The sequence below is a fragment of the Pan paniscus genome, chromosome 5, assembly GCF_029289425.2.
Source record: "Pan paniscus chromosome 5, NHGRI_mPanPan1-v2.0_pri, whole genome shotgun sequence".
Taxonomy (NCBI): Eukaryota; Metazoa; Chordata; class Mammalia; order Primates; family Hominidae; genus Pan; species Pan paniscus.
Window position 1 is genome coordinate 98,540,843 of NC_073254.2, and position 26,260 is coordinate 98,567,102.

The window sequence follows — 26,260 nt, forward strand, 5'->3', positions numbered from 1 at the left end:
AGATACATTTTAAAGAATTTTGCATGTATTTCCTACTCAATTAAGTATTAGGTTGGAGCAAAAGTAATCCAGTTTTTGCCATTATTTTCAATGGCAAGACCTGCAATTACTTTTGCACCAACCTAATAGATGTTAATAATCTTATTTTACATGTAAAGAAACTAAGAGAGAGAGTAAGTGATTTTCCAGAGACCACACAGCAGAGAAAAACAACAGATCTAAACTATCTTCAGTCAAAGGTAAAAATCCTTGGGATTGTACATAGGCTAACATCTAAATGGGTCAATCTTTTCATTCACAAGTAGGTACACAACGGCCAGCCTCATGCCATGTCTCATATTATGCAGAATGAGCCACCTACAAACCCAGTCTATAACAGATAAAATAGATGAAACTCCCTCTCACAGCTTAGTAGCAAAAAGAAACAAAAAAACCCCAGGATTTTCTTAAAATGATTAACTCAGTTTTAACTTTGTGTCTATTTTCATAAATGTCCTTCAACCAAATTCTCATTATTCATTCTATGAGGCAATAGCTTCTTGTGTATCACATACTTAGACTCAAAGTAAGTACAAAAACTGCTACCTCAGCTAGGTGGAAAGAGAAGAAAAATGGTATATAATTGCATAAATCTTCTAAACAGAATAACATTTACCATTGTTTATTAATCTCTTTAATAGCCTTTTCCCTGAACAAGGAAAAGCAGCATGACTTTTTAGAGCATTCCAGGTAACTGCTTAGCTGTTGACTGAGAAATATTTACTCATATACACCTCTCAAGCTTTGTTTCTTGAAGGAATGGCACAAACTGTATAATTTGGCTCAAAATCCACCACCTAGCAAGTGTAATTTCCCTGTAGCCTTAAGTGAAGGCAAACTTTAGCTGAGCAGTAAACATGGTATACAGATCAAATAGAGGTTTGAACATACTCTATTTGCTTCCCTTGAGAGAAAACAAAGAGATAGAGGAATGACAGGAAATGGAAGCAAGCATATCAGGGCAGATGAGAAAGGAAGAAAATAAAAATACCTTAGAACTCATCCAACTTACTCAGCTGAAGCCAAGGAGTCTGAGTCACAAACACAGCTCTGCCCCTTCACTGGAGCTGGGGTTGCACAGGCAAAGTCTGACACAGACATTATTGTCTCTCAAATGTCCAGCTTTTAAAATGTATTTAAGAAACATGTCATTAACACTTAATTCTCATATACTCAATTATACCAATAGAGATAGGTAATATGATGTATCATAATGTGATCATACAGAGAACAGTTACTCAGCCCACAGACCCCTTGCTTTCCATTTCTTGTGGTATCAACCAATTTCTCCCATTTTGTCCCTTTCATAAAAGTAGAGGTATGAATAATATAGTGAAATGGAATCAATGGTTTCATCTGAACAATGTTTGCTCAATTGACACCTTACTGATAAAAACGTAATAGCTATGTAAGAGTGGACTAAAGAGCTGATTTACTTTATTATTTCATTCAATATGAACTATAGGACAATGCATTTCTATAAAAAAATTTGTACCACAGATTTTGAGTGGCAATACATAGCAAAATAATTGTCCTTTCCCTTCTAAAATTATTTTTTGATAACTAAGTGAACTTGTTACAAAAAAAATTTCCTCAATTGCTTCTCAGTATATTTGTAGTTAATTTGAGCTCATGATCCTCAAGAGATTATGCAAAAATCCTAATGGAAGCATAAAAAAGACTGAAAGCTTTGTGGATGTTTCACACGCTAAGACTTCAAACTTCCGCACCAAGTTTTAATCCCATTGGTATCTGTCCAGGGGAAAATATGTTCTGATTTTCATTCTTCTTCCTGAAGTTTTCAACTTGCTTTCCTAATATTCTTCATCAACACATAAGTTCTTCCACTGCATCTCTCTCCTAGACACACTATTCTTGGGATCATCTCACCACCACTCTGCCAATAACCATGGGACTCATTAAAAATAGGATGCCAAAGGCATCCTTCCTTTTGATAAAATGAAATGCGATAGTATTAAGAGCTGTAAAATCCCACGGATTCCGGGTTATAGGATTTAAAGTCTTATACCAATTTCAACCTTAAAATAGGAAGAAGAAAAGGAGGTAAGGAAAAATGTAGGGGAAAAAAGGAGAAAAGAAGGTAAGGAGAGGGGAGAGGGGAGAAGGGGAGGACTTCCTTTTAGGAATTGGATCTCCTTTCCCTGGGTTCCATAATGTCACTTATCCTGTTTATCCTCTTACTTTGCCAAAGCTTATCCCACAGTAATTTCATTTAAAAGAGCACAAGAATCACAAATGCCTTTTCACATCCCAAAAAATATATTTACTCTATACAAATACTTGAATAATAGTTTGGTGGGGTACGTAATGCTAAGTTGAAAATTACATTTCTTTTTAATGTTAAGGTGTCTCTCCATAATATTCTAACTTCAGTGTTGCTTTTGAGAATTTTAATGCCATTCTGATTCCAGAGTCTTTGTAGTTAAATATTTGTTTTTCTCTCTGGGAAGTTTTGGATCCTCTGCTTTTTCCAGGTGTTACAAAACAGCACAAAAAATGTGAATCTTTTCTTGCTGAACTCTTACTGGGTTCTTTTAACCTGAAGGCCTGTACTTTAGTTATGGAATTTTTTTTTGTGCCCGATTTCTTGAACAATTTCCTAAACTGTTTTCTCTGTTCTCTCTTTATTTAATATTTATTAGCTTAATGCTGGAATACTAGATTGATAATTTTCTTATCTCTTTTTTTTCTATTTTCCACTTATTTATATTTTGATTCTATTTTCCCCAGGAATTTTCTCAACATCTAGTTGATCTTCTACATGATTTTATATTAATCTCCAGGAACTTTTTCTGATTGTTTCTTTACATAAATATCTTAGTTTTTCCTTTTGTTTTTTGTTTTTATTGGAAGCAATATTTCTTGTTATTCTTAGGATTTCAATTACACCAATTGCTTTTGTCTTCTTTATCTTCCTGTATTGTCTGTTTCTTTTACTTTTTCTTTTTTAACCATTTGCACTTCCCCACCCTGCTGACATGCTTACATTGCTAGGTCTGGTACAAAGGAGTCCAGAGCTTCTCAAGTTCAGTTTCTCCTGAATATATTAATGGCTGGTCTCCTACTTGAGGGGGAGTCACCTGATCTCCAGAAGGGAAGGAGAACTAGGGGCTTAACTGTACCTTATGCAGATTTTCCTCCAATCCAAGAAAGCCTTACTAACTTAATAAGTCATGGAACTCCTTGAGAGTGAGTTTTTCAGGTTGCAGTGGTCCTCAGTGTGGTCTTCTATAAATAACAAACTCACACACTGGAAACAAAAATCACAGCCATTCATAAAGAACTTCCTAGGTATCTATCCTGATTGTTGCTTGGTGTTTATACATGCATGATGTTCAGCCGTGATTCACTAGACTCCAGTCACATTCTCCTTCCTTCTATTTTTCTAATACTTCAAGCTCTTTCCTATGCTTATTTTGGAATTAAGCCAATACTTCTGTATATAGATTGTATACAATCAGATACAAACTAAAGGAAGCAACAGTGATCAAAAATGCATGACCAGGCTGGACATGGTGGCTCATACCTCTAATTCCAGCACTTTGGCAGAATGAGGCAGAGGCTTGCTGAGGCCAGGACTTTGAGACCACCCTGGGCACCATAGTGAGACCTCATCTCTACTAAATAATAAAAATAATAAATAATAAATGCATGATTAGACAGAACCCCATGGCTGAAGGAACCATAAAGTTCTATAAAGTACTGAAGGAACCATAAAGTTCTATAAAGTACTATCCTAATAATGCAAAGTAAATAAATTCTTGCTATTATACCAATCTACCATTAAAAACCACATAAGTAAAATGGTATACTTCTAAAGAGACGCTTCACAAAGGCATATTGATTGATTGGATGTTTTTAAAAGAACTTAGCTATATAATTCCTTTAAATAACTATTGTTTTAAATAATGATTTAAAATTCCTTTAAATAGCTATTACAAGCCAGTAAACATTTCGCTATGACAATGTTTATAAACTTCGTCATTACATAAAACTAGATTTATGTAAATCTAAGTTTTTGCAACCTAATATTTCTGTGACAATAGTGAAAAGTTTCTATTGTTAAAATCTTTTTATGTTATTATGATTTGAGGATGATCCTGCCCAAGCCCCTTCTCTGAGAACTGCCACCACCTGCCCCCGGAGTCATGTTTGTCCCTCAGGCCCTTGTTCCATGGCCATATTCTATTGGGCAATTTATAGAGAACTAGTAATCAAGAGACTCAGTTGGATTAATGAGAATCTCTCTCCAAGGAATGTGGAATTGGGTCAATGAGCAGGAAAGTCAGTTAGTGGTGGTTGCTTCTTTGTTGTATTATAACGACTCCTAGGTCAGAGGATCTCACTTTGAGGACACTGTGATAGGAATGTTTAAGGAGAGCACAAGAAACTGTCCTTTAGCAAGAAAAGGAGAATGAGAGAGGCACTAAAATGGCCCCATTTATTACCAGAAAAAGGCACATACTAAGAAAATCTGCAAGGTGAACTGTAGGTCTAGTTCCTGTCATAACGCCCCATTACTTATCTACCTTTGATCTCATGGGAAAAGTCGGTATCCTTCTAATTACACCTCTGTTTTATGAAACAATAAGTCACTATATAATATGCATGATTTTTAAATCAATTTCAAGACACACCTGACAACTGTCATATGAAGATTATAATTAGTGTTAATGGAAGGCCAGCCAAGATTGCATTGCAAATTTGGTGTCCTTTCACACTTCATAAAGGATAACCTCTGCAATGAACATTTAATTGGTAAATTATATGTTCTAGGTTTTCAGATCCATGGCAAAATCTATAGGATAAGCTAAGGAATTATGTTTTGATTTGACAGACACTAGGGCCTCTTTGATGGTGGGAGGAGGGAGAGGATTAAAAAAAATACCTATCAAGTACTATGCTTATTACCCTGGGTGATAAAATAATCTATACACCAAACCCCCATGACAAACAATTTACCTATATAACAAACCTGCACATGTACCCCTGAACCTAAAATAAAAGTTAAAAATAAATAATAAAGATACTGAAGAATAAACATCATAATAATAGAGGTGAATTTCTCAGTGCAGCCAACGTTGTGAGGGTGTGAGTGTGTCTGTGAGAGTGTTTTTAAGCTGACACATACAATATAAATCCTAAGAGGCTGCATGAAAATTAAATTACCAACTCAAAACATAGCTTGGAGAAATAATTATCAATCCAATGTGCATTTATGCTTAGAAATGTTTTGTCTATTGTGAATGAGTTGTTAGGGTATTAGATTGCAACATTTTCAGAATTAGAGAATGATTCATATGAATCTCTGTGCTTCAAGGAATAAACATGTCAGCATGAAGTAGAATTACAGGAATATCTAGTAATTGACTGTATACAACATATTTTTATATAACCACATAATAACAGTGATAACAAGTATTTGATTAAAACTTTGTTGCATTAAAAATCTCTTTAATATACTTTAACATTACCTTATTGGAACTCCACAATAACCCTGTGAAGTACATATTCATCATAACTTACTAAAGAAGAACCTGAAGTTCAGAGATGCCAGATAATGTGTGTAAGATAACACAGCTTGAAAATGGAAGAGCCCAAACTCAGTCCTAAAATTACTGCATCAAAATCTGTTGTCCTTTCACCACATAATACTGCCACCTAAAATATTTTCTTAAGCTAGCAAGGATGCAAGGCACTTAAGCACTACACTTTTTTTCAGAATAAAGTCACAATCTGTAATATAACTCAATAACTAAGCAACCAACATATCACAAAGCATGAGACTTTGTGCACTACTTCCAGTATCGCCCAGATGAAAGCCTGTTCTCCATGTCCAAGGGCTTTGCTGCCCTTCAGGAATTATCCAAGTCAGCAGCAGCATGAGGCCTGAGGTCAGTTCGCAGGCAGCTGGTCTTTGACATCCAGGATAAATAAATAAGAAAGCTACAACGAGCTAGATCCAAAGCATGGTCAAAACAGAGTAGTTCCTGTATCAACGTCTGTGCAGGGAGGCACACAGACCATTACTGGGTCACAGCAGGAGTAATATGAATACTTAAAGAGCACTTTGAAAAGAAATAACGTACAACCTCATTAATTAATCTCATATCCTGTAATTTCTGTGCCTTTTCACTTTCTCTGCCTTTTTACTAAAAACAAAAGAAAACAAAACAAAAAGCACATGCTGTGTCTTGTCCGCACTCCATGACCACGAAGTATGATTAACTACTGTCTTCCTTTCAGAGCATTTTTCTATAAATATGGGAATACTAACTACTACCTCATAAAATCGTTAAGAATATTTAAAAATACAATTCATGTAAAGCACTTAGAACTTCAGCTGGCAAGATAAGTCTCAATAAATGTTAGCTGCTGTTGTTTTTTATCATTATTATTGAGAACCAAAACTATACAGCCCAATGTATATATTAACATGATTTTACTCTTACAATAAACTCTTGCCCAAGAAGATGAAAAGGCAAATAATTGTATTTTTTGTTTATTTCAAGAAATTCCACCAAATCCATATATCCAAACTTTCAACTATGCTTTCATCATCTCATTTCTCATAACAGATCATGCAACCAGGCTTATCAAGAGATGACTTACCTTTCTACACTCATTCAAAATCCTTGCCTCACTGTGTCCATCAATTTTATACTATTATGTCACAAACTCTAGTCAATCCAGTTAAGTTCTCTGCATTGAAAGACCTGCCTGTCTTAAACCAGCACCCCAAAACCACATAAATGCCCTGGCTTTCACCTCTACCCTAAGAAGATTTACTAAGATTTCAACAAGATATTGATCTTCCTTACTGGGTTAAGAATAAATGCAGTTTTATTTATTTTGGTGGTCTTTTTAGTGAGTTAGCAGTTGACATCATTATTATTGTTATGTCTGTCTTTCAACTTTATAATCCCATGGTTACCAACTTTTTACCCAAGGGGCACTGGGACTCTGTAATGAATTCACAGGGTGCACCAATATATTTTACATTTTTTAGGAAGACACAATTCCTGACATCTGTCAGACACTGCAAGACTACTTTAACATTAGATGGCTAGGTTCCTTTCCAAATATCATATCTTTCTGAAACTGGATTTTTCATGGTTGCTGGGATAAAAATCAAGTACAGCATGAAAGTCACTGTGGAAAGAAAACCAATGGTAGCAGTGATATCAGTATTTGATCAATTGTAAAGTGTTCAACAGGCACACACATCCCACTGATAAGGAATCCTAGTTATTTCAGAAATAAATTTACAGGTTTTCTTCTCTTAATTTAAACATATTGTTTATTCAAATGGCTACTAAGTTGTTATGACTTAAATACTGATTTATTTAGAACTAGCTACTTAATAAGTGAAACTATTGGCTTTTTCTTTTGGAATAAGGGCACTGTGAAAAAAAAAATCACTAACCATAAGGGCACCAGGAACAAAGAAAGTTTAGAAAGTTCTGCACTAAAGTATTCTTTACACAAACTGTGACATTTAAAATTTAAAGACTCCTTAACTCCATGGCAAAATTGCCCTTGTGGATCTATCCATTCTTCAGCCCTACTGATCTCTCTATGGGATTCATCCTTCCTTAGAATGTCCTCATATGACAGTCTGTATTCCCAGAACTTCCACCATACCCTGCTGAAAGTTCCCATTTTTTGTTATTGGGAATGTTTTCTTAATTTGTTCTTCCTGCTATAACAAAATATCTTATACTGGATAATTTAATTCACAAAGAACAAAAGTTTATTTCTTACAGTTTTGGAGGGTGGGAAGCCCGAGATCAAGGTACTGGTAGGTTCAGTGTCCGTTGAGGACCCAGTTTCTACTTCCAAGATGGCACCTTGAATACTGTGTTCTCACATGGTAGGGGAGGTGGACGGGCCAAATTCACCCTTTAAAGCTTTTTCATAAGGCCTCATCACCTTTTGAAGGCCTCGCCTCTTAGTAATGTTACACTGGGATTTAAATTTCAACCTGAATTTTGTAGGGGACATAAACATTCAAACCATAGCAGAGATTTAATTTATGTATACTAAAGATGAAGTTGCCTCTCTCTCAGCTAACTTAATTCATTCACTTAAAAAATAGTTATTGAATGCCTAATATGTGCCAGAGATTGCTCTGGGACTAAAGACACACTGGTTAGGAAATTTATTAAATTAATAGTTTTAATGCTCCAGCAGCTCATTTATAATTAGCTAACCATTTCCAACCATAAATGCATACTTGAGTAAAATTATTTTTACAGTTGATGGCAGAATTTTCAGCAAAGGACATGGAGACACACCAATTATTCTGCCCACATTAAATTTAGACCAGGACTAGGGTTGGTTATTAAACCTTCAAATGTATTATTCAAGCTTTGAGAGAAGCAAACACATGAATGACCAATTTTATTTTGTCCCGGTTTTCTGCTTCACTTCATACACATTTCAAGAATTTCACTGAAATGATCCATTTTTTCCCTAGAATCTAAAATCAGTTCCAGATCATCCAGTTCCTTGATCAGGAAATAATTGTCCCTGTGAGCCCAGCTAATACTTTCCTACTGTAGTTCAAGTTTATTTTACTAAGAGACTCCTGGATTACAAGTTCAAATTATCTTTGATATTATAATGATCTGAACATATTTTGATTATATTCTGAATTTTTCTTTTTCCACATACAAAAATTTAGACAGTATATAGTTTTGTTTTGTTTTTATTTTATTATTATCATACTTTAAGTTTTAGGGTACATGTGCACAATGTGCAGGTTACATAGGTATACATGTGCCATGCTGGTGCACTGCACTCATTAACTCGTCATTTAGCATTAGGTATATCTCCTAATGCTATCCCTCCCCCCTCCCCCCACCCCACAACAGTCCCCAGAGTGTGATGTTCCCCTTCCTGTGTCCGTGTGTTCTCATTGTTCAATTCCCACCTATGAGTGAGAATATAGTTTTTAAACTTTACAGAGAACTACATTTTACTAATTAATAACAGTCTAGTAAAGATGCAAGTAAGTTTTATTCCTGCATGGAGATCCTAATTGCTTTGTCTATATTCCACTTTCCTTGTAACAAATTCAGAGAAAGAGGAGCCTCCAAGATTATATTTCATTTACCACCCCCCAAGAAAAATAAAAAGAAAATAATTCAGAGCCTTTATACCAGGGGTGGCTGCTTTGGCTTGACAATAAGTCAATACAGGCAGTTTGTCAAACTCCAATAAGCAAATTAATGCCTTGTCTGATCTATAGGACAAGCACATATGTGAAGTAGAATTATCATTATAATTTTAAAAGAAAACTAGAATAGGGGAAAAATACTACTCACTATGAAAGCCTTAAAAAAAAGAAAAAAAAAAAACCCTGCTCTCTTTTCACTCTTTTTGAACATTACTTTCAAGTAGGGAAAGGGGTCACCGAAACACCTTCAGTTTTTTAAAAGCCAGGCCAGGGAAAGACAAAGCCAGTAACTTTTAGGGTCCACCTTTCTTCCTCACCCCAAATAGTACCCCAGGTGTACAATCAGAGAATAACATAGCAGCAGGAAAGAGGGTTTCCAAACCAGCAACCCCTGGTGACAATAAATGCTTCTCTTGTTTCCTCAGGGAAGCTCAGAATGGAAGGCTTCAGCAAATGGACCCATTTTAAGTCTGAAGGACCAGTGTCTGCTAATTTAAGGCAAGAATAACTCAATATGAAATTCTGCCTGAGTGAAACCCTAAAATCTTTAGGGACAAATTTGCAGAACCAGATATTGAATTTGCACTTCTGTCTCCTTGCTTAGCAACATGCCCTGCAAGCAGAACACACAATCACATGGCAAGAAGAGGCTTCGATGATGAAAAGTCTGCTTTTCTCAATTTTTCCAATGTATTCAAGTCCTGAAGGCTTACCTTAAAAATCATTAGTGTCAAAGAAAATTAATAATAATGTGCACCCAGGGTTGATTCTAGACCATTTTAAAGTCAGCTATTTTCATTCCCAGCATACTAGCTCTCTCCTTTCAAAGACTTTCCTGGCACAGCTCTCCCTACTTAGACTCACTCTTGTCTCTTCCTCTGCCCACTCCTTTCCTCACCATCATCCAAACCCACCCGTTCCTACCTTCATATAAATCCAAGCCACTTTGCTACTCCTTCCAGGGATTTTTGAGTTAAATGGCATCTCCAAAAATGGAGTAAATGGCTGTGACCCCCACTGATGAAATGACAGACATAAATGAAAGAGGTAAGAGAGTTATTGAAATTACCTTTTGGCCAACACCTTATAAAAACAAAGACTTCAAAATATGCTTTCTGTTTTTATCCTCAGGGGACTCTGTAATGGAGCAACTATTTTTGATAAATTTTCTTAACCTCAACACTTCTTTCTGTATCTTCATATAAATTTGCAAATATTCAAGATGTTATTTTTTAAAAAACCCTGGACCTACCAGAACTTAGGTTCACTTCAACCTTACTATGGGCTGCCTTTGGCAGACAGTACATGCCCAAAGGGTATGCTGATTAAATTGCATTTGAGCTGGAGTGTGCAACCCAGGTTCCGATTGCTAGATAGCATTTTGGCTAACTCCATCTGTCCAGAAACTTATTGCAAAGCCAGGGACTGCGACTGGTATAGTAAGACAATAAGACAATTCAGTTTGAAAACTAGTTTAGCCTCTGCTATGTGCCCAACAATTTATGTGCAAAAAAACTTAGAAGATCCCCTAGCAAAAGATTTCAAATACATGTTACTATTGAACAGAAAGGTATGCCTTTATTCAGAGCATACTCATGTTTTATTTGCTTTTCATTTTTTTTTCTGAACTTTGATTTTAGGTTTGGGGGTACATGCCTAGGTTTGTTACACGGGTAAATTGCATGTCACTGGGGTTTGGTGTACAAATGGTTTCATCACTCAGGTAGTGAGCACAGTAATAGTATCCAACAGGTAGCTTTTCGACCCTCACCTTCCTCCTGCACTCCCTCATCAGGTACGTATCAGTGTCTATTGTTTCCTTTGTGTCCATGTATACTCAATGTTTAGCTCCCACTTAGGAGAACACGTGGTATTTGTTTTTCTGTTCCTTAGGATAATGGCCTCCAGCTGCATCCATGTTGCTGCAAAGAACATAATTATTTTTTCTGGCTTTGTAGTATTCCATGATATATATGTACCACATTTTCTTTGTCCAGGTCACCAGTGATGCACATCTAGGTTAACTCCATGTCCTTGTTATTGTGAAAAGTGTTGTGATGAACATATGCATGCATGTGTCTTTATATTAGAACAATTCATATTCCTTTCAGTATATACCCAGCAATGGAACTGCTGGGTTGAATAACAGTTCTGTTTTAAGTTCTTTAAGAAATCTCCAAGCTGCTTTCCACAGTGGCTGAACTAATTTACAGTCAGCAGTGTAAAAGCATTCCTTTTTCTCTGCAACCACACCAACAACTATTATTTTTTGACTTTTTAGTAATAGCCATTCTGGTGTAAGATGGTATCTCATTGTGGTTTTGATTTGCATTTCTCTAATGATTAGTAATTTTGAGCATTTTTTCACATGCTTGTTGGCCGCATGTATGTCTTCTTTTGAGAAATGTCTGTTTATGTGCTTTGCCCATTTTTTAATCGGGTTGTATGTTCTTTGCTTAAGTTCCTTACAGATTCTGGATATTAGACCTTTGTCAGATGCATACTTTGCAAATATTTTCTCCCGTTCTTTAGCTTGTCTGTTTACTCTGTTGATAGTTTATTTTGCTGTGCACAAGCTTTTTAATTAGGTCACCCTTATCAATTTTTGTTTTTGTTGCAATTGTTTATGGAGACTTCATCATAAAATCTTTGCCAAGGCCTATGTCCAGAATGGTATGTCCTGCATTTCTTTCTAGGGTTTTTATAGTTTTAGGCTATAAAGCCTTTACATTTTAAGGCTTTAATCGATTTTGAGTTAATTTTTATATGGTAAAAGGTAGGTGTCTAGTTTCAGTGTTCTGCATGTGACTAGACAGTTATCCCAGAGCCATTTATTGAATAGAGTCCTTTTCCCATTGCTTGTTATTGTCAACTTTGTTGACGATCAGATGGTTACAGAGGTATGCAGCTTTACTTCTGGATCCTTGAACCTGTTCAATTGGTCTATGTGTCTATTTTTTTGGTACCAGTACCACGCTATTTAGGTTACTATAGCCTAGTAGTATAATTTGAAGTTGAGTAGTAAAATGTCTCAAGCTTTTCTCTTTTTGCATAGGATGGCTCTGGCTATTCAGGTGCTTTCTTCTTGTGGCTAATGTGAATGGAATTGTGTTCTTGATTTGGGTCTCAGCTTGGACATTACTAGTGTTCAAGTATTACATTAATATTATAGAAATGCTACTGATTTTTTGTACATTGATTTTGTATCCTGCAACTTTACCAGACTTGTTTGTCAGATCTAGGAGCCTTTGGGCAGAGACTATGTGGTTTTCTAGGTGTGGAAGCACATCATCTCTGAAGAGAGAGAGTTTGACTTCCTCTATTCCTATTTGGATGGCTTTTATTTCTTTCTCTTGCCTATTGCTCTGGCTAGGACTTCCAGCACTGTGTCGAACAGGAGTGGTGGTAGTGGACATCCTTGTGTTGTTCCAGTTCTCAGGGGGAAGCTGCCAGTTTTTGCCTGTTCAGTCTGACATTGGCTGTGGGTTTCTGACAGATGGCTCTTATTATTTTGTGGTATGTTCCTGTGATGACCAGTTTATTGAGGGTTTTTATCATAAAGGGATGTTGAATTTTATCAAGACTTTTATGCTTCCATTGAGATGATCATGTGGTTTTTGTTTTTAGTTCTGTTTATGTGATGCATTATATCTGTTGATTTGTATATATTGAACCAACCTTGTATCCCAGGAATAAATCCGTCTTAGTCATAGGAGATTAGGTTTTGTTGTGCTGCTAGATTTGGTTTTTGATATTTTATTGAGGATTTTTTGCATCTATGTTCTTCAGGGATGCTAACCTGAAGTTTTCTTTTTTCATTGTGTCTCTGACAAGTTTGGGTATCAGAACGATGCTTGCCTCAAAGAGTGATTTAGGGAGGAGTACCTTCTCCCCAGTTTTTTGTAATAATTTCTGTAGGTTTGGTATGAACTCTTCTTCATACATCTGGTAGAAATTGGCTTGAATCTGTCTGGTCCAGGCCTTCTTTGGTTGGTAGGATTTTTATTACTGATTCAATTTTAGAACTCATTATTGGTCTGTTCATGATTTCAATTTCTTCCTGGTTTAATCTTAAGAGGTTGTATGTTTCCAGGAATATATCCATTTCTTCCAGGTTTTCTAGTTTATGTGCATATAGGTATTCATAATAGTCTCTGAGGGTTTCGTGTGTTTCTGTGGGGTAAGTTGTAACGTCACCTTTGTCATTTCTGAGTGTGTTCATTTGGATCTTCTCTATTTATTAATCTAGCTAGCCGTCGATCAGTATTGCTTATTCTTTGGAAGGACCAACTTTTGGTTTGATTTTTGTATAGATTTTCACATCTCAATTCCAATCAGTTGACCTCTGATTTGGTTATTTCTTTTCTTCTGCTAGTTTGGGGTTGGTTTTCTCTCATTTTTCTTGTTCCTCTAGGTGTGATGTTAGTTTGCTAATTTTAGATCTTTCTAATGTCTTGATGTAGGTGATTAGTATTATAAACTTTCCTTTTAACACTGCTTTAGCTGTGTCCCAGAGATTCTGGTATGTTGTATCTTTTTTTATTTTCAATAGTTTCAATGAACATTTTATTTCTGCCTTAATTTCATTCTTTACCCAAAAGTCATCCAGGAGCAGGTTGCTTAATTTCCACGTAATTGCACAGTTTTGAGAAATCATCTTGGTATTGATTTCTCAATATCCTTGGTATTTTTATTGTGCTGTGTTCCAAGAAGCTGGTTGGTATGATTTCATTTTTTAAATTTTTTTAGAAAATTGCTTTATGGCAGATTGTGTGGTCAATCTTAGAGTATGTACCAGGTACAGGCAAGAAAAGTGTATATTCTGTTGTTGGGTGGAATATTCTGTAGATGTCTGCTAGGTTCATTCTGTCAAGTGCCAACTTCCGATAGGTCCCAGATATCTACGTTAGTTTTCTGCCTTAATGATGTGTCTAACACTGTCAGTAAGGTGTTAAGTCTCCCACAATTATTGTGTGGTTATCTAAGTCTCTTTATAGGTCTCTAAGAATTTGTTTTATGTGGCCCAATGTTGGCTGCCTAAATATTTAGGATAGTTAAGTCTTCTTATTGAATTGCACCCTTTATCATTATGTAATGCCCTTCTTTGTCCTTTTTGATTGTCACTGGTTTAAAATCTGTTTTGTCTGAAATAAGCATAGCATCTTCTCTTTCTTGTTCTCTGTTTGCTTAATATTTCTCCATGCCTTTATTTTGAGCCTATGATTATCACTGCATGTGAGATGGGTCTTCTGTCTTTATCTAACTTTCCACTCTATGTCTTTTAAGTGGGGACATTTATCCCATTTACATTCAAAGTCAATGTTGATATATGAGGATTTGATCCTGTCACTGTATTGTTAGCTGGTTGTTATGTAGACTTGATTGTATAGCAGCTTTATAGTGTCAGTTGGCTATGTTCTTAAGTGTGTTCTTGTGGTGGGTAGTACTGGTCTTTTGTTTCCATGTTTAGCAATCCTTTGGAACCTCTTGTAAAGCATGTCTGGTAGTAACAAATTCCCTTAGCATTTGCTTCTCTGAAAAGGATTGTGTTTTTACTTCACTTATAAAGTTTAGTTTGGCTGTATATGAAATTCTTGGTTGAAATTTATTTTGCTTAATAATGCAGTATATAGCCCCCTTCCCTCATTTCTTCTAGCTTGCAAAGTTTCTACTGAAATGTCCACTGTTAGCCTGATGGGGTTCCCTTTGTAGGTGGCCTGCCACTTATCTCTAGCTGCTTTTTTTTTCTTATACATTGACCTTGCAGAATCTGATGACCATGTGTCTTGGGGATGATTGTCCTGTATAGTATCTCACAGGTGTTCTTTTAATTTTCATGTTGACCTCTCTAATAGTGGAGATCAACATGAAAATGAATAATGAAATTTTCAGGGACAATATTCTCAAATATATTTTCCAATTTGCTTCCTCTCTCTCCATGTCCTTCAGAAATGCCAATGAGTCATAACTTTGGTCTCTTTACATAATTCCATATTTCTCAGTTCATTTTTAAATTTTTTTTTATTTTTGTCTTCTTGTGTTTGTTCAAAGGAACAGTCTTCAAACTCTAAGATTCTTTCCTCAGCTTGATCTATTCTGTTATTAATGCATCCAGTTGCATTCTGAAGTTCCTGTAGTATGTTTTTGTCAAGATGTTCAGTTGGGTTCTTAAAATGCTTCTGTTATCTTTCAACTGTTGGATCATTTTACTGCTTTCCTTGGACTGGATTTCAATCTCCTCCTGTATCTCATTGAGCTTCCTTGTCAACCAAATTCTGAATTCTATATCTCTTATTTTAGCCATTTCAATCTGGTTAAGAACCATTTCTGGGGAGATAGTATGGTCATTTGGAGGTAAAACGACACTATGTTTTCAGAGTTGCCAGAATTCTTGTGCTGGTTCTTTCTCACCTGTGTGGGCTGAGTTACTTTAATCTTTAAAGTTGCTGTCCTTTGGATGGGGCTTTTTGCTTTTATGTTCTTTGATGTCCTTAAGAAGTTGATTGTGATATAAGTTGGGTTTAGTCAACTGGCTTCATTTATGGATGCTTTCAGGGAACCAGGGCTTAGACCAGCACTCCTGGGCTGCCTACTCTAACCCTGAAGTGCTAGGACCAGGTCCACAGCTTTGTTCTCTGGCCCCTCAGGGTCAAGCTCCTGCTGTGCTGTAGAGGCCAAGGTATTCTCAGTCCACTGGCAACAGCACTCTGACAGGGGCTGCTGGCATATGCTCTGCAGCTGGGCAGTGGGGGAGTCGTGGGAGACTGCTGCAGCAGGGGGGCCACAGGCAAGTGCCCCCACATGCATGCATGACAGCTGGGTGGCAATGAGTCCATGCATATGTGCTTGCCAGTGGGGCAGTGGTGGGTCCCTGCACATGTGCACACTGGTGAGGCAGCAGGTCTCCATATGCATGTGCACCATGGAGGCCACGAAGGGATACTGCAGGGTGGCAAGTGCATACTGGCAGGGGAAAACTGCAGGTGGGTATGCACCCAGCAGAGGTTCATCTGTAGAAGTACTCCAATGGGAAGGTGGGGGCTGCTGGTGAAAGAGCCATGGCAGTGGCCACTGGCAAGAATTTCAGCAAGTGGATGCAGCCAGAGACCCTGGGAGAGTCTGGTTGATGGGGGGCATTCATATCAGACTGGCCCCATCCCATGGGCAGGATAACCCTGCTGTCTCCATGTCCAGCTGATAACAAAGACTAAAGCCACCAAGTGTCATATGGCAAGACTTGGAGGATGGACATCCGTGGCTATGCTCTACTGCAGCTGTTTCCACACCAAACACTCTGGGCTCTGTGCAGACTGGAGTTCTGTCTCTGCCAACTCTCCAAGCAGTTCTCCCTGCCAATTCAAATGTTTGTGGGGGCTGTGGGGTCTCCCACAGCTGGGATCCCAGAGGTTCGTGACAAGAGTGGAATTATTCATGCCTTTTAATTCACCTCTTCCCTAGGAGCTGCTTGGGGACAGGAATGAGTCCTGGTGCTCAGCAACCACACGCAGGTTTTCCAGCTTCCTCCTCTTTCAGCCCCTGGGTTCCGCGTCTTCCCTGTATCCACTCTCAATGCCTTCTTTCCAAATGTTCAGAGTGTGTCAGTCTACCCGATGATCTGGTCTCTCTTGGTGGGAGAAGCTCTTCCAGGCTGTATATTTAGCCATCTTCCATAACCAGGTTTTAGATTCACTTTTACTATCTCTCAGCCTTAGCACTGTACTCTCATAGGAGGCAAATTCAGCATCAGCTTTAGCTCCTATTAACTAAGGAGAGTCTTCAAGGAAATGTGAATTGTAATGATGGAATTTAATTCTCCCCAGAGTCTCACACTGGGGTGTGGGAGAAGGGTCAGTCATCACAACCCAGAACCTTTCATAAGTTTCTGTAAGTTTCCATGTGCTGCTGCAGTAGGACCTCTCATGATCCTATTGAGTGATGAAAAAAATAAAAGCAGTTTTTCTCCTGAACTTTGAGAAACAAAAAGGTGTCATTTATTTGAAATCCAAGGCATTGTCACTTTCCAGAATGAATGATTTGATGATTTAACCCTCTTCTGACTGGTAGGAACAGTAATGGGAATTCAGGGCTCCCCGTGGCAGAGTGCACACACCGGCATTTCATTCCTACACACTACCATAGTGAAAGGAAGGCTTTAAATCTGGCTTTAAAGTTCCTAGTTATAATCTAGAATAATTAAAAACAGAAACTCAAATACTCGTGCACCAATGTTCATAGCACTATTATTCACAAGAGTCAAAAGGTAAAAACAAGCCTAATATCCATCAACAAATTAATGAATAAACAAAATCTGATATATTCATACAATAGAATATTATTGATCCATAAAAATAAAGTTCTGACATGTTACCACATATACAAGCCTTAAAAACATTATGCTATGTAAAATAAGTGAGATGCAGAGATGCGAAGGACAAATATGGTATGATTCCACTTATGTGTGGTGTCTAGAATAGGGAAGGTTATAGAGACAGAAAGTAGAATAGAGGTTACTTCAGATTGGAGGGAGGATGGAACTGGGAATTAATGTTCAATGGACACACTTTCAGTTTGGAGTAGTGAAAAGGCTCCACAAATGGATAATGGTGATGGTTGTACAACACTGTAGACGTATTTCATGCCATGGAATTGTGCATTAAAAATGGCTGAAGAGGCAAACTTCATGTTATGTATATCTGTGCCTAATGTCTTTAAAAAATAGTGCTTAATGGCTTCAGAAACATCACTCACAGGTGTTTAATTGATCCAAAATGAAGTTTAGGCAATTGAGTGGTATTAAAGATTTGTTGATGCTAGAATTGTTTTTTTTTTTTTTGGCCTGGTGTCCATTTTGCATCATATATCATATTTAACATTCTTTCCACTGCTTAGTTTAGGCCTTAATCATTTCTTACCTCATCTATGCAAAAATTTCTCAGAGGTTTTCCTAATTCCATTCTTTATTCTATTTTGTACAAAACCACAAGTTTGATGTTCCTATACCCTAACTCTAATCCCTGCCTTAGTCATCTTCCATGATCCCTATCACCTAAATAACAAGTACCTTATAACAATGGACAATTCTCCCCACACACTTAGCCTATCACCTAACTATTAACACCAGCCTCCTACTTGTCACAACAATGTTCCTGCCATTCTGGACCACTTGTTGCCCTGCCTTCTCCATTTGTGCCATTTCTACTATGTGAAAATATCTCCCTGGCCCCCATAGGATGCCCCTTATGATGGCATCAGACTAAGCCTGAAACAGCCATCTCCACAAGAAAGATACCCCTGCCACTTGGCCCTGAGAGGTTTGTTACTGACCAAAGGTCCTCTTCCTGTGAAAAGGTTGGAAGAGCACTACCGTGATATGGGCCATGACTTACCATTTTTACATTTTCATTTTAGTCCACCTCCTCAGTTGCTTGTTATCACCTTTGTTCCGATATAACATTATGGTTCAGGTATTGTCATGTGTTTCACTTCTTTGGGAGTTAGCTTAACTGTCTCCTTAGCTGGCTTTATTTTTGTTCCAACGTATTAGGGACTGATTTTCAGTTTCACTTTCTGAGGGCAGCTGTACTCATGCAGCTCACCATCACATATCCAGTGCAGCATGCTACCCCATTCAATCTTTAGTAAATTCTTTTATATGGATTATCCTAGATTATTAGCCTTATGGAACACTTCAGGTTATTTCTTTCTCCATTCTAGTACCTCTGGGAAGAGCTAAAATATAGAATATTGCCTCAATATGATATTAAGAAATTTGTTATTAGAAAAACATACCTATCTATATCTATATATGTGTATATATAGATATATAGAGAACAAAATATTTATTGATTACTAAATAGACATTGAGAATAGATTCTTTAGCACTTATACTTCATTGTAACCAACACCAATTTGTTTACTCATTCAACAAACATTTTATTATGCACCTGTTAGGCATTGTTCTAGATTTGGGGAAATAGAAATAATTATAACAAGTTTCCTGCTCTCAATGAACCCATGATAGCAGAAGAGGTAGAGATATAAAGAAAGACATATAATTCAGTGTTTTAACTGTAACAACAGAGTTATACACAAAATACTGGCTGGAGTGAAGATCAGTAAACAAAACCTAGTCTGAGAATTTATGGAAGTTCTCTCAGAGACCTTAATTCAAAAGCTGAATCTTCAAGAATAGTAATATAACATAAAGAATCAATTCAAGCCTAATATTAATTATAAAGAACTCTAAATATTAGGGTAGAAACATACCCTACCCTAGTCTCTGCCCAGGGACTTTACAGCAGAATAGGTTTTCATGGAGGGCTCCATGTTTTCTCCCTTTTCAACTGATTGATCTTTTGGGCTTGAAAGACATGTATTTAAGTTCAGTTCCCTATCACCAGCAGTGAGGATAGAAAAGCAAGAGTGCACATTTCCAGTATGTAAAATCTAAATAATTTAGGGCTCACATGTCTGACTTGGAGGCACCATAAAATTTGACCATGGTCTATTTGGAAGGGACAAGGCAGTGCCCTGGAAAAAATAATAAAAATCTCTCCTAATGTTCAATTTCACTAAATGGCTTTTCCTAATGGGAAGGGTTAGCCATTGGGGTAAAACTGAAGCAGCATTTTGATGAAACTTTTGTGACTATTTCTTGGTCTATGTCATGCCTAAATTTGAATTTCTCTGACATTTAGGTCATGCAGAGCATCATGTGGCTACTATAATCTTCTCATATAATCTACTTTAAAATCCCATGTGACTTATTTTCTATTCTTTTAAATTACCCCCTGATATGGTCTTTGTCCCCACCCAAATCTCATCTTGAATCTCCACGTGTTGTGGGAAGGACCTGGTAGGAGGTAATTGAATGGGGGCAGGTCTTTCCTGTGCTGTTCTCGTGATAGTAGATCTCATGGTTCTATAAGAAGGAGTTTCCTTGCACGAGCTCTCTCTTCTCTTGTCTGCCACCATATGAAATGGGCCTCTCACTTTCCACCATGATTGTGGGGCTTCCCCAGCCACGGGGAATGGTAAGTCCACTGCCCAGTCTCAGGTATGTCTTGATCAGCACTGTGAGAATTGACTAATACAGTAAACTGGTACCAGGAGTGGGGCACTGCTGAAAAGATACCCAAAAATGTGGAAGTGACTTTAGAACTCGATAATAGGCAGAGTTTGGAACAGTTTGGAGGGCTCAGAAGACGACAGGAAAATGCGGGAAAGTTTGGAACATCCTAAGACTTGTTGAATGGCTTTGCCCAAAATGCTGATAGCAATATGGCAATAAAACCCAGGCTGAGGTGGTCTCAGATGGAAATGAGGAACTTGTTGGGAACTAGAGCAAAGGTGACTCTTGTTACATTTTGGCAAAGAGACTGGTGGCATTTTGCCCCTGCTGTAAAGATTTCTGGAACTTTGAACTTGAGAGAGATGATTTAGGGTATCTGATGGAAAAAATTTCTAAGCAGCAAAGCATTCAAGATGTGACTTGGGTGCTGTTAAAGGCATGCTGTTTGAAAAGGGAAACAGAGCATAAAAGTTCAGCAAATTTGCAGCCTGACAATGCAACAGAAAAGAAAATCCCATTTTCTGAGTAGAAATTCAAGCTGGCTGCAGAAATTTGCATAAGTAATGAAGAGCCAAATATCAATCACCAAGACAATGGGGAAAATGTCTCCAGAGCATGTTAGAGACCTTTGTGGCAGCCCCTCCCATCACAGGCCCAGAGGATTAGGAAGAAAAAAATCATTCTGTGGGCCGGACCCAAGGGTCACTCTGCTGTGTACAGTCTAGGCACTTGGTGCTCTGCATCCCAGCCACTCCAGCCATGACTAAAAGGGGCCAAGGTACAGCTCAAGCTGTGGTTTCAATGTGTGGAAGCCCTAGTCCTTGGCAGCTTCCATGTGGTGTTGAGCCTGCGGGTGTAGAGAAGTCAAGAATTGAGGTTGGGGAACCTCCATTTAGATTTCAGAAGATGTATGGAAACACCTTCACGCCCAGGCAGAAGTCTGCTGCAGGGGTGGGGCCCTCATGGAGAACCTCTGCTAGGGCATTGTGGAAGGGAAATGTGGGATTGGAGCCCCCACACAGAGTCCCTACTTGGGCACTGCGTAGTGGAGCAGTGAGAAGAGGGCCACAGTTCTCCAGACCCCAGAATGATAGCTCCTCTGATGGCTTGCACCATGTGCCTGGAAAAGCTGCAGACACTCAATGCCAGCCCATGAATGCAGCTGGGAGGGAGGCTATACCCTGCAAAGCCACAGGAGAGGAGCTGCCCAAGGCCATAGGGGCCAACCTCTTGCATCAGCATGAACTGGACGTGAGACATGGAGTCAAAGGAGATCATTTTGGAGCTTTAAGATTTGACTGCCCCACTGTATTTCAGACTTGCATGGGCCCTGTAGCCACTTTGCTTTGGCCAATTTCTCCTGTTTCGAATGGCTGTATTTACCCAATGCCTGTACTACCATTGCATCTAGGCGGTACTTGCTTTTGACTTTACAGGCTCATAGATGGAAGAGACTTGCCTTGTCTCAGATGAGACATTGGACTGTGGACTTTTGAGTTAATGCTGAAATGAGTTAAGACTTTGGGGGATTGTTGGGAAAGCATGATTCATTTTGAAATGTGAGGACATAAGATTTGGGAGGGGCCGGGGCGGAATGATATGGTTTGACTGTGTCCCCACCCAAATCTCATTTTGAATTCCCATGTGTTGCAGGAGGGACCTGGTAGGAGGTAATTGAATCACAGGGGCAGGCCTTTCCCATGCTGTTCTCATGATAGTGAATTAGTCTCATGAGATCTGATGGTTCTATAAGGGGGAGTTTCCCTAACAAGCTCTCTGTTCTCTTGTCTGCTGCCATGTGAGATGTGCCTTTCACCTTCTGCCATGACTGTGAGGCTTCCCCAGCCACATGGAACTATAAGTCCATTAAACCTCTTTCTTTTGTAAATTGCCCAGTTTCAAGTATGTCTTTATCAGCAGCATGAAAATGGACTAATTTGCCCCTAAAGCCCCAAAGGGTTGCAATCATAAAAAAATTGGAGATACTTCTTGGTTGCTAAAATAAGCAGAAATACGTCAAGGAGGTGAAGAGGATGAGGACATTTCAAGAAGAGCAATGACACAGACGTGTGAAATCATGTAACCATAAACACTTCTTGCCAGGTGCCAGCTGAAGAGATGATGAAAGAGGAAGTAGGTAGGAGCTAATGGAGGGTCTTAAATTCTACGGAGAGAAAATTGTCATGTATTAAGTGATACTGAAAGTTTTAAGAAGAGTAATGAATATTAGATTTGTGTCTAACAAGTTCAGTCTCTTACCTCTTTAGAAAATGGAGTTGAAAGGGAAAAAAGACTGAATATTCAGAAACCACTTAGAAAAGCATTATAGGAATTCAAGCTAACTAGAACACGGATAATAGAAACAAAGCAATGAAGACATATTTGGAAAATACTTAGAGATTAATTAGATATGATTGGTGAGGGAGAAGGAAGTCTCAATAACTGCTCTGAAGTTCTCGGGAGAACTAGGTGGATAGCAATACCACCAGTTGCAATAAAGACTGGAAAGGGACTTTTTTACAGAGGGAAGTAGGGTTCTATTTTAACTATGCAGAATTTGAAGGGCATATCAGATGTAGAGCTGAAGGTGTTGTATGAAGAATCTACACACAAAAATACTTGCCAGGAAGAAGCATATACGTAGTACTCAAAACTGTGAGGGCAGATGAGATCAGCATAGAAGAGCACATAGATGGAGTAAAGATATTGACTGAGAATAGAAAACTTGAACTTGAACAAACACGAAAGGAATTAAGGGTGCAGCGGAGAAAGTACACTAAAGTCACAGAATTCAAGTTTTGAAACTGATTGTTTAAGAAAGCAGAGATCACAAAAATAAATTCAACAGAGAAGCCCAATAGTATGTAGACTGAAAGTGCCCATTTGACAATGAGGATGTCACTGTTGGCTTTATGAGGAATAATTTCTGTAAAATGGTGAAAGCAGATGCCAGTTTGCAATGGGAAGAAAATACATGGAAAGTGAGAGAAGGGAGATAATTTTTTTCTACCAATGTATGAGAATGTATGAGAACTCTGGGCTTTGCTGCTTTTGAGTTCAGCATCCCAACACTCTAAGGTCTCCAATACAGAGGATGAATCTTAAAGACACTTAGTCATTTTTATTGTTGTTGTCATTCCTCTTCTTCCTGTTTCTATTTCCATTCTCCAAGCCTCCAGTTAACCTGGACTGTAAGTTCTGTACTTCCCCCCTTCTGGGAGGCAGCAGATAACACAAGATCTTTTATCTGTCTACCCTTGTTTCTATGGAAGACATTTCCACAAGAGTCTCTTGGATTTTGCTGGAGAAAAAAAGAACTCAATCTCTTTCATAGTTATTCATTATTTTCCCTCTTTCTTACTTTTCTTGTCATCCAGGGAGAGAGAGAAAGATACAGTGACACAGATGAGAGAGAGAGAGAGAGTGAGAGAAAGCATGAGCGCGCACTCCTGTCTCCTTGGGTTCTTTGCAGCCCTTCTGACACTTAACAGCTCTATAGTCAATAACCCTCACAACTTCAGGGGCTGTGAATGTGCTCCTAACCAACTGAGAGGTACTCAGTAATGAATAAATAAATATTTTTAAATGTATCTCTGTGTCAGTCTTGTTACATATCTTTTCACGTTTCTTTCCTTGTCTATGCTGTAAAAGCCTAGGAAACAGTAGCTGCCTTTATGTTTTGTAGCATTTTTTGTGCCTATATCACACCCAACTGTGAATGACATAGATAAATAATTTTTTCAGTGGTTGAATGAATTCCCACAGTAGTATGGAAAACAGAAGAAGGAGTACTCAGCACTGTCAGACATATATACAAAGAATAAAAATAGCTTCTTCTCTTGAATATTTGGAAAAATTATACCAACATACATGAAAAACTTTGGGGAAAATGTTAACACTGTGTGACTGTAGCTATAAAACTGTTCAAAGAGCTGAAAGAGTCATGTGCACTGGAAATGGCAGGAAAAGTTTAGTAAACAAGGCAAAACTCAATCCGGCTCTTTGAGAAGGGGTTGACATTAAATAAGTGGAGGGAATATAAATTCAATACCTGGGTTGGCAGTGCCAAATTGCAAGAGAATGAGTCCCGAGGTGGAAGGGAAGACATTGGCAGTCCAAACTAGAAAGAAAGCTCTTCTCTTTGTTGGAGAGATAGGAAAAGATGACAGACTCTGTGAATATATTTCAAGCTCGTATTCCTTTCTGTTGAACATGGCATAGTGAAATACATTGTACCGACTGCTCACTAATTTGAAATCCAAGTTCCTCCTCAGGGTGTCATGGTAGAGATAGTGCATCAGACTTGGCAGGGCCCTCCTGACTCTCCTAGTCAAGGATGCTGATGCTGGCAGTGAATCTGGGAGGAAGTCTAGGGGAAAGGCAAAAGAACAGATTTATTTTTCAGCAACATTTATTTCCTCTTGGCTCATCAATATTGATACAACTGATAAAACACAACAAGCAAAGACAGAAAAGTCTCTCTTCTCTCCAAAGAGAAGAGATTGGATGGAATGTAGCTAGGAAAAAAGTTGTGAGTATTTAAAGTGAAAACACTTGCAATACAGCTAACTCTTGTTTGCTACAGATAGACAGTGTAATAATATATCTGAAATAACACTAACAAGAGTAGCTGTGCATGAATAAGGAAGTCACTAAAAATTTGTGTTCCACTGTTTTTTAAAGGATTAATAGAGGCTCAATCAAACAAAACAGGATAGAAAACCAAGAAAGATAACAATATGGGTTGGGGGAAGCTATAGCTTTAACCAGGAGTTCAGTTAAGGACAGCTGCAGAATAACCACACAGGAGGCCTGGGATGAAGAGTCCTGACTGAAGCAGTAAGCAAGGGCTCTGAGAAAAAAGAAGCTTGGGTTCTTCAGAATATCAAGCATATCACTGAGAAGCAGAATGATTTTTCCTGATACGCTAAAACGCTATTTTGTGGTCTACGAGACAGAAAATTCCAAATATAGAAATGTCAAGAAAAACAAAAGCTCAACAAGAAAATAATTTTCCATAAAGGAATTAAATTTGGCAGTTAATTTTTTATTACAAAAATCTTGAAATATACACAGAGGTGGAGAGAATAGTGTAATGAACTATATATCCCTCTATCATATTCAGTAGTGGTCAAGAATATTCCACATTTGCTTTATCCTTGTTTCTTGCTTTCTTTGCTGAAGTATTTAAAAGCAAATTGCAGACAGAAAATAATTTTTACCCCTACTTTTGTCAGTGCCAATCTATAAAAAAAGATGGACATTTACTTTTCTAATCATAATGCTGTTATAACACCTAACAAAATTAACAATAATTTCTGGTATAATCTAAAATTCAGTTCATGATCAAGTTTCTCCAGATGGCTCAAAAATATGTTTTTACAGTTGACTTGTCCAAATTAATTCAAAATTCTTGTATTGAAAAAAAAAATCTGTGTTCTTTCCAAAGTGTTTTTATTCATGAATAAAACTGAATTCTGTAATAATAATATAGAAAAATCTTCATTGTGCTACTTATGATGCCTACATATATTTGTTTTATTTTAAATGCTCACCTATAAATCCCATTTTGATAGTTGGTAGAATTTCAACTCACCCAAAGATATTCTTCACATGGTTTTAGTTTGCCATGCTCATTGTATCCAACAAAGGAATTACTGTCACTCATTAACAGTGCTAACAGTGCTTGGTATATAGTAGATGTTCCATCAATATTTGCTGAGTTCAATCCTCAGGAGATTTATTTTCTTTGCAGCTAAACACACAATCTAAAATAACTAATCTCTATAGAAATACGATTTTTCCCCAGACTCTAATACCAGAGCTTAGAATTTTTGTTTTGTTTGCAATAACAGTAATGATACATAATCATAATTTATTCTCCTCTACTAGATTGTAAATCCCATGAAAGTAGCAATATTGCCATTTTGTTTGATGCTTGGTATTTC